Here is a 14,335-nt window from a genome sequence, read left to right on the forward strand (position 1 = left end):
GATAATTAATACTTGTTAACCAAATTTAAATGATAATTTATATGACTAGGTAAGTAATGGTAGTAGAGCATGAATATATACACTGATCAGCCACAACATTAAAACCACCTGCCTAATATTGTGTAGGTCCCCCTCGTGCCGCCAAAACAGCGCCAACACGCATCTCAGAATAGCATTCCACTACAGAGCAGTTACCTGAGTTACCGTGGACTTTGTCAGTTCCAACCAGTCTGGCCATTCTCTGTTGACCTCTCTCATCAATAAGGCATTTCCATCCACAGAACTGCCACTCACAGGATGTTTTTTGTGCCATTCTGAGTAAATTCTAGAGACTGTTGTGTGTGAAAATCCCAGGAGATCAGCAGTTACAGAAATACTCAAACCAGCCCATCTGGCACCAACAATCATCCATGCGATTATCTAATCAGCCAATTGTGTGGCAGCATTGCAGTGCATAAAATCATGCAGATACAGGTCAGGAGCTTCAGTTAATGTTCACATCAACCATCATAATGGGGAAAAAATTGGGGGAAAAGTATTTCTGTAATTGCTGATCTCCTGGGATTTTCATGCTCAGCGTCAACATTCTGCATATTGACATAGTTTTCCTTTAAAATCGACCCAAATCATTATCAAAGGACAAAGATTATTTACTCTAGCCAGCACTGCATGATCTATTGTGAACATCCATCTTTCATAGAGCCTACATAATGTATTTTCAGTTACAAGTATGTCATTTTGTGTTTAGACAGCTTGAATGAAAGACCTATTCAAGGCTACATACAGAGAAATTGTATAACATTTCTAATCATTCATTGTGCGCAGCTACAACAGATTCACTAACCTGCAAACTCTTCAACTTTTTCATTCTTGAAGATTTTTGAACTCCTGCGCCGCTTCAGCTCGTCCTATGTGTGTGTGTGTGTGTGTGTGTGTGTGTGTGTGTGTGTGTGTGTGTGTGTGTGTGTGTGTGTGTGTGTGCTTCAATAAAGGTTATATCACCCTCTTGTGGACTTCCAACGATGTTACGCCAGACTGTTAAACAGAGGCCTACTGAGTGTATTGGAAAGCACGTAAATTGGGCTTCTAATTTAAATGTCAGCTAATTTTAATATATCGATGCCTAATATATATACACATACAGTTGTGCTCAAAAGTTTGCATACCTTTGGAGAATTGGTAATATACAGGTGCATCTCAATAAATTAGAATGTCATGGAAAAGTTCATTTATTTCAGTAATTCAACTCAAATTGTGAAACTCGTGTATTAAATAAATTCAATGCACACAGACTGAAGTAGTTTAAGTCTTTGGTTCTTTTAATTGTGATGATTTTGGCTCACATTTAACAAAAACTCACCAATTCACTATCTCAAAAAATTAGAATATGGTGACATGCCAATCAGCTAATCAACTCAAAACACCTGCAAAGGTTTCCTGAGCCTTCAAAATGGTCTCTCAGTTTGGTTCACTAGGCTACACAATCATGGGGAAGACTGCTGATCTGACAGTTGTCCAGAAGACAATCATTGACACCCTTCACAAGGAGGGTAAGCCACAAACATTCATTGCCAATTGGCTGTTCACAGAGTGCTGTATCCAAGCACGTTAACAGAAAGTTGAGTGGAAGGAAAAAGTGTGGAAGAAAAAGATGCACAACCAACCGAGAGAACCGCAGCCTTATGAGGATTGTCAAGCAAAATCGATTCAAGAATTTGGGTGAACTTCACAAGGAATGGACTGAGGCTGGGGTCAAGGCATTAAGAGCCACCACACACAGACGTGTCAAGGAATTTGGCTACAGTTGTTGTATTCCTCTTGGTAAGCCACTCCTGAACCACAGACAACGTCAGAGGCATCTTACCTGGGCTAAGGAGAAGAACTGGACTGTTGCCTAGTGGTCCAAAGTCCTCTTTTCAGATGAGAGCAAGTTTTGCATTTCATTTGGAAACCAAGGTCCTAGAGTCTGGAGGAAGGGCGGAGAAGCTCATAGCCCAAGTTGCTTGAAGTCCAGTGTTAAGTTTCCACAGTCTGTGATGATTTGGGGTGCAATGTCATCTGCTGGTGTTGGTCCATTGTGTTTTTTGAAAACCAAAGTCACTGCATCCGTTTACCAAGAAATTTTGGAGCACTTCATGCTTCCTTCTGCTGACCAACTTTTTAAAGATGCTGATTTCATTTTCCAGCAGGATTTGGCACCTGCCCACACTGCCAAAAGCACCAAAAGTTGGTTAAATGACCATGGTGTTGGTGTGCTTGACTGGCCAGCAAACTCACCAGACCTGAACCCCATAGAGAATCTATGGGGTATTGTCAAGAGGAAAATGAGAAACAAGAGACCAAAAAATGCAGATGAGCTGAAGGCCACTGTCAAAGAAACCTGGGCTTCCATACCACCTCAGCAGTGCCACAAACTGATCACCTCCATGCCACGCTGAATTGAGGCAGTAATTAAAGCAAAAGGAGCCCCTACCAAGTATTGAGTACATATACAGTACATGAACATACTTTCCAGAAGGCCAACAATTCACTAAAAATGTTTTTTTTTACTGGTCTTATGATGTATTCTAATTTTTTGAGATAGTGAATTGGTGGGTTTTTGTTAAATGTGAGCCAAAATCATCACAATTAAAAGAACCAAAGACTTAAACTACTTCAGTCTGTGTGCATTGAATTTATTTAATACACGAGTTTCACAATTTGAGTTGAATTACTGAAATAAATGAACTTTTCCACGACATTCTAATTTGTTGAGATGCACCTGTATGTACCATTTTTAAAGAAAACATGAGTGAGCAGGCAAAACACATTTCTTTTATTTCTTATGGGATTCATATTCAACAGTAGGTTATAACAGAATGGCACAATCATAAAACAAAACATGGCAACAAAGAAAAAAATGAAATGACCCCTGTTCAAAAGTCTGCATACCCTTAGTTCTTAATACTGTGTATTGCCCCCTTTAGCATCAACGACAGCGTGCAGTCTTTTGTAATAGTTGTCTATGAGGCCCCAAATTCTTTCAGGTGGTATAGCTGCCCATTCGTCTTGGCAAAATGCCTCCAGGTCATGCAAAGTCTTTGGTCGTCTTGCATGAACCGCACGTTTGAGATCTCTTTGAGATATTAAGGTCAGGAGACTGTGATGGCCACTCCAGAACCTTCATCTTTTTCTGCTGTAACCACTGGAGGGTCAACTTGGCCTTGTGCTTAGGGTCATTGTTGTGCTGGAAAGTCCAAGAGCGTCCCATGCGCAGCTTTCGTGCAGAAGAATGCAAATTGTCTGCCAGTATTTTCTGATGACATGCTGCATTCATCTTGCCATCAATTTTCACAGGATTCCCCGTGCCTTTAGAGCTCACACACCCAAAAACCGCAGTGAGCCACCAATATGCTTCACAGTGGGGATGGTATTCTTTTCACTATAGGACTTGTTGACCCCTCTCCAAACATTGCGCTTATGGTTGTGACCATAAAGCTCTATTTTGGTCTCGTCACTCCAAATTACAGTGTGCCAGAAGCTGTGAGGCGTCAAGGTGGGGTTTTTGTTTGTGGCATTGGCGCAGTAAAGGCTTCTTTCTGGCAACTCGACCATGCAGCTCATTTTTGTTCAAGTACCGTCGTATTGTGCTCCTTGAAACAACCACACCGTCTTTTTCCAGAGCGGCCTGTATTTCTCCTGAGGTTACCTGTGGGTTTTTCTTTGTATCCTGAACAATTCTTCTGGCAGTTGAGGCTGAAATCTTTCTTGGTCTACCTGACCTTGGCTTGGTATCAAGAGATCCCCAAATTTTCCACTTCTTAATAAGTGAACAGTACTGACTGGCATTTTCAAGGCTTTGGATATCTTTTTATATCCTTTTCCATCTTTATAAAGTTCCATTACCTTGTTACGCAGGTCTTTTGACAGTTCTTTTCTGCTCCCCATGGCTCAGGATCTAGCCTGCTCAGTGCATCCACGTGAGAGCTAACAAACTCATTGACTATTTATACACGGACACTAATTGCAATTTAAAAAGCCACAGGTGTGGGAAATTAACCTTTAATTGCCATTTAAACCTGTGTGTGTCACCTTGTGTGTCTGTAACAAGGCCAAACATTCAAGGGTATGTAAACTTTTGATCAGGACCATTTGGGTGATTTCTGTTATCATTATGATTTAAAAAGAAGCCAGACATCTATGTGATAATAAATGGCTTCATATGATCACTATCCTAAAATTTTGCATGATCAGTCATATTTTCAAAATCAATGCCAAAATTTCACAATTTCTGTCAGGGTATGCAAGCTTTTGAGCACAACTGTGTGTGTGTATATATATATATATATATATATATATATACACACATACATACATACATACACACACACACACACACACACACACACACACACACACAGGGGCGGACTGACCATAGGGAGAACCGGGACTTTTCCCGGTGGGCCAGCCACGAAATGGGGCCGAACAGGTGGCGATAAGCTGAAATGGGCCGCCGAGTTATGCCGAACGGGCCGCAAAACTGCGCCGCGATATGCAGAAAAGGACAGGGACAACCCCTACCATCACCCACCCACAAAGGCTTCACATGATACATGTTTCAGCATTTAGAGAGAGTAGCATTTTCAAAGATTTTGCTATGTCCCCTTTACATAATAAACATGTAATATTAAATCGAAAACAGTATGAACAGTAATTTTTTTACATTTAATACAAATGTATTTCTTTATTGTTAATTTCTACAAATACTAATACTTTTTTTTTTTACAATAAATGTTGTAAACTGTACGTTAACATTAGTTAATGCAATAAGAATTAACATGAACGAACAATAGTATTTTGATTAATATTAACCAATTTTAATAAATGCAAAAAAAAAAAAAAACATTGTCCATTGTTAGATATACCCATTGCATGCACTAATGTTAACGAATAGAACCTTATGGTAGTGTTACCATTAAATCTATAACTTTGCTTATCTAGTATTTTAAATATATAAATATAATATTTTAAATACACACACACACACACATCAACTACCGGTCAAAATTTTTGAAACACTTGACTGAAATGTTTCTCATGATCTTAAAAATCTTTTGATCTGAAGGCATATGCTTAAATGTTTGAAATTAGTTTTGTAGACAAAAATCTAATTGTGCCACCATATTAATTTATTTCATTATAAAACTAAAATTGAATTAAAAAAAAAAAAAAAAAATATATATATATATATATATATATATATATATATATATATATATATATATATATACACATACATACATACATACACACATACATACACACATACACACACACACACACACACACACACACACACACATGCATACATATACACTGGAGGCCAAAAGTTTGGAATAATGAACAGATTTTTCTCTTATGGAAAGAAATTGGTAATTTTATTTACCAAAGTGGCATTCAGCCGATCACAATGAATAGTCAGGCATCTATTTCTCAAACTAGAGACTCTGATGTACTTATCCTCTTGTTTAGTTGTATCTGGGCCTTACACCTCTCTTTCTGTCCTTGTTAGAGCCAGTTGTCCTTTGCCTTTGAAGACTGTAGTGAACACCTTTGTATGAAATCTTCTTTTTGGCAATGTCAAGCATTGTATCACCTTCATTCCTCAAAACAATGATTGACTGATGAGTTTCTAGAGAAAGCAGTTTCTTTTTTGCCATTTTTGACCTAATATTGACCGTAAGACATGCTAGTCTATTGCATACTGTGGCAACTCAAAAACAAACACAAAGACAATTTTAAGCTTCATTTATCGAACCAAATAGCTTTCAGCAGTGTTTGAGATAATGGCAAGTGATTTTCTAGTACCAAATTAGCAATTTAGCATGATTACTCAAGGATAAGGTGTTGGAGTAATGGCTGCTGGAAAAGGGGACTGTCTAGATTTGATTAAATATTACTTTTTTCAAATAGTGATGGTGCTGTTTTTTTCATCAGTAATGTCCTGACTATACTTTGTGATCAGTTGAATGCCACTTTGGTGAATTAAAGTACCAATTTTCTTCCGAAACAGCAAAATCTGTACATTATTCCAAATTTGTGGCCGCCAGTGTATATAAACACACACACACACATGTATTATCATTTTAAATTCCCCCTAAGGTCCACTTAGTCATGGTTTCTTCACCATCTCTTTGATCCTTTGAATTTTAACTGAATATTTTTGGCTACTGTAAATTTAAAACCTCTATTTAAACTCTTCACATGTGAAAGGAGTAACAATATTTACATGTTGTGTGTTTGCTGTCAGGTCCAATATTGCAGATTATTTATACCATGATCAATGGAAACATGTAAATGCTTCACACTGCATACTTTACCTCAACCTGTTTTATTTTTAAAAAATCCAAGAAAACTGCATTTTTCATTTTATGACCCCTTGAAGAGGCCACTTCTTTTTTTAGCAAACCTGAGAATGTACATTATGAATGAAGTTTTACTCAATGTTTAAACACTGCCAAAAACAGCAATAGAGAAAAACTGCACAATGCATTTCAAACATCCATGTCAAAATACGGCCTGAAGGCAGACACGATTATTTGTGTCACAATGCCAGAATCAGGGGTGTAAAGTAACGAATCACAAATACTCATGTTACTGTAATTAAGTAGTTTTTCCCAGGAACTGTACTTGTTTAAGTAGTTTAAAAATTGTATACTTTTACTTGAGTACATTTTAAGTGCTGTAACTGTACTTTTCATGCGCTATTTTCCCACCGTCTGTGTTCGCTACTTCCCTGTCCTGATTTTAATTTATCTATCAACATGATTGGCTAGGAAGAGTCTCGTGACTCCCGTAAAATCAAATCACATGTAAAAAACTTGAATGGCAGCTGTAGATCAGGCGCCAATTGTTATGGATGTGGAGGATGCCTCAAACACATTTCAACACCTGAACATCACGGCCGCACCTGAAAGGGATTTTCGGAGTGAAAAAGGCCAATTGCATGATCGTGTCATGTGAGTTTAACTTGCTCAAGCCAGATATCAGCATTAATTCTACCTCTAATTTTAAGAAACATATCATGGTAAATTTCATATTTCTGCTTACTAGATTCTGTGTGTCTATAATGTAGCCTGTAATTTAGCTATCTATCACTGAGATTATTGGGTTGATGTGAGCGATTAAGGCAATGTTATCAATAGGGCTGGGCGATAAAACAATCTTGATGTTTATCTGAAAAAAAAAGTGAGAGAGATGTCCTCGATATCGATGATAAACTTTTGAATAATTTTCTATACTTAACCTATGTTCTACATCTAGAAAAGGGGTGTTCATTACATAGATCGTGATAGCAAATCAACCATTTGTTGGTTGATCTAGATAAAATATAAAAGATTGACTTTTTATTTCCTGACTTCTGTAGCTGTGTGCTGTTTGATTGACAGGCGGCTAATGTTTGTGCGCTAATGCGGTATGTGCCTAAATGGTCAAATACACTTTATAATTCCGCCAATACCCATCTTGAGGCATTAATATAAACGCAGTCGGTTTGGTCTAAAGTGAACGTAAACAGTGGGACAAAAAGCGTATTTGCATCAAAATGTCGGACTTGAAGTGCACATGTAACCGAATTGAGCACTGTCTAGTAGGCTATGTCATATAAAGGCTATTAATCAAACAACAATAACAGGGAAACGAGAAAACCCCTCACTACTTTTGGCTGAATAACTTGAGTAGCTTTAAAAGTATTAATGTAATAGAATAAAACAGTGACATTTTTGATAATAATATCTTTTTAAAAATATTTTTTTTTATAATACCGACCCCTGATGTAGAGAGTGTGTTAATTTGTGTAATAAATTACCAGGAAAGTAGAGATGATAAAATAATTTATAATTATGCTTAGCATTTATCAAGTTTTTTCTAATGCCTGATAGAAAAGTATCAACCTTTGTAGAGCAATACTTCAGGCAGAATATTCCACCAGTCACAAACTTTAGAAAATTTTGCATCATGCATTAGAATGAGAACACAACTATTGCTGGGCTTAAAAGATACAAGAACTAAATCAATGTGGAACATTGTATCTCAAAAGGAGGACAATATGGCCCCCCATGTGCTACTTAAAGAAATAGTTCACTCAAAAATGAAAATTCTCTCATCATTTACTCACCCTCAAGTCATCCCAGATGTGTATGACTTTCTTTCTTCAGCAGAACACAAATTAAAATTTTTAGAAAAATATTTCAGCTCTGTAGGTCCATACAATACAAGTGAATGGATGCCAAAATGTTGATGCTCCAAAAAGAACATAAAGGCAGCATAAAAGTAATCCATATGACTCCAGTGGTTTAATTCATGACTTCAGAAGTGATATGATAGGTGTGGGTGAGAAACAGATCAATATTTAAGTCCATTTTTGCTAGAAATTCTTCTCCCTGCCCAGTAGATGGCGATATGCATGAATAATGTGAATCACCAAAAACAAAAGAAGAAGAAAGTGAAAGTTAAAGTGGAGATTGACTGAGCAGGGAGGAGAATTTATAGTAATTGACTTAAATATTGATCTGTTTCTCACCCAACCTATTATATCTCTTCTGAAGACATGGATTTAACCACTGGAGTCACATAGATTAGGCTACTTTTATGCTGACTTATGTGATTTTTGGAGCTTCAAAATTTTGATACTCATTCACTTGCACTGTATGGACCAAAAGAGCTGAAATATTCTTCTAAAAATCTTAATTTGTATTCTGCTAAAGAAAGAAAGTCACACACATCTGGGATGGCATGAGGGCGAGTAAATGATGAGAGAACTTTACATTTTTGTGTGAATTATTCCTTTAAAGCCCGATATGGCCCCTATACCAATCAACTGCTCTACCGCCTCTATTGTGCGGGACATGACACGCCAAGTGACCCTGCTTTTTTAGTGTTTTTTTTTTTGCTTTATGTGCAACAATAACTCTTTAGTCGGCATTAAGGGAAATATAGACCCTACACATAAACTTTATGATTTTAATCTAATTGTTTCATACATTATGATATTGAAAATAACTTGTTCATCTTTTCATTTCTGTAATCATGTTGCCCTTTTATTTATTTTTTAAATCAGATTCATGTGGTGTTTACAGTATCATAGATAAGTGATGTATTTTAAAGCTGTCAATCACAAACACCTCTAAAATACCTATATTTTGTATTCTTTCTGGCAATAAGTTTGAATAATTTTTACATTTAAAGCTGTCTGGTCCTTTAAGACTTCAGTGTAGATGGCCACTGTTATGATTGGCTAACATCATGCAGCCTTTCCAATACAGCCATATTTGAAACTCATTCCGAAGAAAATAATCTCCACACAACATTATAAAACTACATTTCAAGGTTAACACAATGTACACCCAACACATTTGATCTGAATGTATCAAACTGTTCACAGTTTGACAGCAGCGCCATAACAGTCATGACATTTGAAACATTCGTTAATGGAATTGGTTACTTACGGTTTTGCGGTCCAATAGTCCAATTTTAACTGCCCCATCTTTCAATAACAGTTCCTTTGCAAAGCTTGAATCATATTGTGACTAGTTAACAAGTAATCCATGCTGATATGAGCCAAAAACAAAATCCATGCTGAAATCTTCTGAATACACAAACATAATACAATCCACGTTGTGTTGGGGTGCTTCAGCTGGCTTCAACTGGCCAAAGCAGAGAGGCTGGTCATCACCAGAGAGATATCTCGCATTTTCCTGGTTTGTTTACATACAGAACAGCATGTGTTTCTCCCAGTCAGTGGCAGCAGCAAAATGAGAAGCGTTTTTTTAAAAGTTGCTCTTGTACCACTCATAAAATGTGCCGCACATCACCGGTGTATTGCGGAAACACATCAATATGATCAAAGACGTCCATCTAGTGCATGCTTACAAAAGACCAACGATAAAAATAGCACAGATGGGTGTAAAAATGGCCCAGGACGCCTTCAAAACATTACAACAGCAAGACAGAAAACAGCTAAATGAAACAGAATGGGGGTATCCTTTTTAGTTATAACCTTACATTGCGTCTTTTAAAAGTGGCACAAGATGCATGATAACAGTAGGGTGACCATACGTCCTCTTTTTCCCGGACATGCCCTCTTTTTCGGACCTTAAAAAAGCGTCCGGGCGGGATTTCAAGATTTGCGAAAATGTCCGGGATTTGGCTTTAGTTGCATTATGATGTGCATGTGGTCGAATACTTCATTGTGTGTGCACGCATATTTGCATTGCTTTAACCCCTCTTTGTAAGTCCCGCCTTCTCGCACACCAATTGGTCGACTATAAGAGGCTTGCAGCAACTAATGGCCAAATTCCTGCCTGTCAATCTCTCCGCAAACGCACGAAGCGCTGTTGTGTTCGGCATCAAACAGTTGCTTGACAGTAGCAGCAAATGACAGCTGAGTGGAAACAATGCCCAAACGAAAGTGAAAATTTACAGAAGATTTGCACAAAAAATTCCCATGCTTTCGTCCAGGTCGAGATCCAGGGGAAGCAGAATGTATGACATGTAAAGCTGGCACTTATGTGTCAGTTGCTAATAAAGGTGCAAGTGATTTAGAAGCACACATTAGCTCTGCGAAGCATAAAGGGTCAGCAAAAGGTGAAAGTTCATCAGGTAAATTAACGGACTACTTTTTGCGACCAGGTCAAATTGTTATCACATTGCTTGATTTTCCATAGCTTTTCAAAATAATAGTAATAGTAAATGAAGGTGCACTCAAGGCATCAAATATTTTATTTTAGTACATGGACATTCAAAAGAATGTTGGAAATTTGTATTTATATATATCTGTGTTATGCTAATAGAGTGTCTTTTTCACTGTATTAAAGTTTGCATTCATAGTACACCGTCGTAAAAAAGGTGTCCTCTTTTTGGAAAACCAGAATATGGTCACCCTAGATGAAAGTCAAAGCATTTCTAAATTTTTTATGTAGAAAAACATTTAAATCCAGATAGGCACATGAAGATGCCATGTGTAAGTCCACTTTGGTGTAGATGAATCTTCCATGTCAGGCCCATATCTCTCCTCTTCACCTGTGTGACTGACTGAGCACCAGTGGGTGGGGCCAAGGGTACAATGATGAAAAATAGAGGTGCGTTCCATTCCACAGGGTCCCTATGCAATGTTCACGGCTCCCTACTCACTGAGCATGGGATATCTGTTAAAGTCCACTTTCAAAATTCGTTAATTTGGAATACCCTGCAACGTCATCAAACACAGGCAACGCTTGAGTCGCGCTGATTATGGGGTTCATGTAAGATGACTTCAAATATACTTGTGTAAATGCATGTAAATGTAATATTAATAATCTTACATCCATATATATATATATATATATATATATATATATATACACACTCATATAATATATCCACTTGTATTCTTATTAATATATGTTATATATTTCAATTAAGATTTCACCAGGCTTGAAACCAGTTTGTTAAATGGCTGATGCTGTTTAATATAAAAATAAATGTTATTTGGTTATTTTATAATATGTGTCTTCTTTACTGGTATACTAATTGTCATGATAATGAATGTAACATTCGCATCTTGTGCGCTTAGCACTCATGCACAACCGCATAGAAATCACACCTGAGGTAAATTAAGCTTAATTCAAATGCCAGCGTCTCAAACCCCTTTTGTTTGTTATTTAAGCATTTATTTTAGCCAAACTACATCAGTATTCTGATGGTTCGCAATGACTGGTGAGTAAATTTCCGTCTCCACTTCCTGTGAAGTGACTTATTCCCTATGCCGTTCCAACTGAACATCTACGCTTGCTTCAGATTCAAAATCTCACTTAACATGACTGAATACTGTGTGAAGTCCACTTTGCAGGACACTGTCGGTTTTAATAGGCGTTGATGTCTTGCTGAAGAGGCAGTCATATGCAGATGTATTTGGCCCTTGTGACTTCACAAGTTTCACAAATTCCTAACGAGCCATTTTTGTAGCTTGGTTTAAAGAAATGCCCTTTTTCTTTTAAGGAGGAAGTTTTCAGTTCTGAAATTTACAGTATGTTTTTATAGTAAAATGACCTCTTATATGTCAAAAGATCAAGGAAAATTTGATTCCTCATGTCATGACCCCTTTAAGAAAACCCTTAATACAGGCACTACTGGGCAAACAAATTGCATCTGTTCTCAAATAAGCTGCTGCTGCCCTCTCGTGGCATATCAGAGCAAGAAACACACTTTTACCTTGTTAAATAAGGTTATTTATGTACATTATTTATATATTTGATGTGCTGCACAATAACTTAGATTTGATACATTTATGTGGAGTGGGACGTGGTCGTGTGTCTGTCACTGGGGAGAGAGGAAATGTGGAGGAAGCTCAGTAAACCTGGAGATTACTGATAGTAAACACCTGTGTCTCGTTTCAAGGATGATGGAGACGGGCTTTAAAAGGCCACCCGAGCTACATACTGGGAGAGAGACCAGAGACGTTACGTGTGTTCTGTAAATACTTTGCTGTGAAGCCAAAAAGCCAATACTTTGTGAAGCTGAAAAGTCAATACTTTGTTGTGAAGCTGAAAAGCCAATATTTTGTTGTGAAGCTGAAAAGCATTGAATTAAATGTTAACACACGTGGACTGTAAAACCGGCTCCCGTGTCCTTCCTACTCAAACCCTCTACACTGGTGCTGAAACCCGGGAATTAAGAAAGAAGACGGGCCACTATGGACACCTCACCGCTGGACGAAGTCATCCGTGCCCTGGCCAGCATCCAAGAGTCTCACCAGCAAGCTCTCCTCGAGCAGGAACGCCGCTTCCAGGAGCTCCTCCAAGCCCAGGCCAAGGATCAGCAGGCCTTACGGAGCTGGCTAGCTCCAAGCGGATCCTCCGCCGCGACCCCGGAGGCAGCAATGAAGCCGCACCTCCTGCTCACCAAGATGGGTCCCCAGGAGGATCCGGAGGCATTTGTGAGCATTTTTGAGCAGTTAGCCACTGCCTCCGGCTGGCCGTGAACCAAATGGGCCCTCCACCTGCTGCCGCTGCTTTCTACCAGCAGCAACTACCAGCTGAGGACCGCCTGGACTACGTCAAGCTGAAGATCACTGTCCTGCAACGGGTTGGCCGTAGCCCCGAACAACACCGACAGCAATTCCACTCCCTCATCTTGAGTGACACCGGCCACCCATTTGCGTTTTCCCAGCAGCTCTGTGATGCCTGCCGAAGATGGGTGCTGGCCGAGGAAGGGTGCAGTGTGGAGTATGTTATCGACCTGATGGTGCTGGAGCAGCTAACCGTTCGCCTGTCCTGAAGAACCGCGGAATGGGTCCAGTGCCATCGCACCACTTCGGTTTCTTGCTTCTCCTACTCCTCTTGTCCCTCCCTCTCCAAGATGCGTCCAAGACCGGCATCCAGCAATGGAGGTGGAGACATGGATTTGGGTCCCCGACATGCCACAGACTGCCCCTGATCGAGCAGGGACGTACAGGATACTGGTAAAAATTAAGGGGCGTATATATCAAGCCCTGGTGGATTCTGGTTGCAATCAAACCTTGATTCACCACGGTTTGGTTCATAACAGGGCTTTGGGTACAAACCACAAAGTGATGGTTAGGTGTGTGCATGGGGGTATTCACAAATATCCGGTAGTGACTACCATCATGCAATTTGGGTGAAACATAGAGTGGAGGCCATGGTTAATTCCCACCTCACCTATCCACTGATTCTGGGAACAAATTGGCCGGGGTTTAAAAGGTTATTAAAAGCGCTGTGTGTGGATGGGTCCTGCAAACCAAAATCTCGTTGTGTGATGTGTGATGCGATGGCTGGGGAAGCGGAGCCGGGGGCCGTCCACGTCTGCTCAGCGTCAGAGTGACGCGGGGGGAATCCTCTGGCATTCCCACCCTTAGGGAGTTCCCAGAGAGGGATTTCCCTCTAGAGCTTTGACCAAGTGAGAGTAATTGATGGCCAGCAGCTCCAGCCTGACATCACCCTCACATATTCTTATTTTTCAGTTATAAGGGACTGGTTGTGCCGAGGGATGCAGGACACTCAGACCCACGAAAATACAACCCAGTTATTAGTACTGAGGAGCCGTCGGGAAACACTTTACCAGACGGCTCACCATAATCCAATGGCGGGTCACTTAGGACAAGACAGAACACTACACCAGTTAATGGCCCACTTATATTGGCAGGGCATTTGCGGGGATGTGCACAGATGGTGTGCGGCATGCCGCAAATGTCAGTTGGTGAATCCACCGGCCACCCCAAGAGCGCCATTGGTTTGTATTAGTCCTGGTGGATTATGCAACGTGATATCCAGAAATAGTGCCTCTTCGCAACATCTCAGCA

This window comes from Myxocyprinus asiaticus, chromosome 7 (genome assembly GCF_019703515.2).
Source record: "Myxocyprinus asiaticus isolate MX2 ecotype Aquarium Trade chromosome 7, UBuf_Myxa_2, whole genome shotgun sequence".
Taxonomy (NCBI): domain Eukaryota; kingdom Metazoa; phylum Chordata; class Actinopteri; order Cypriniformes; family Catostomidae; genus Myxocyprinus; species Myxocyprinus asiaticus.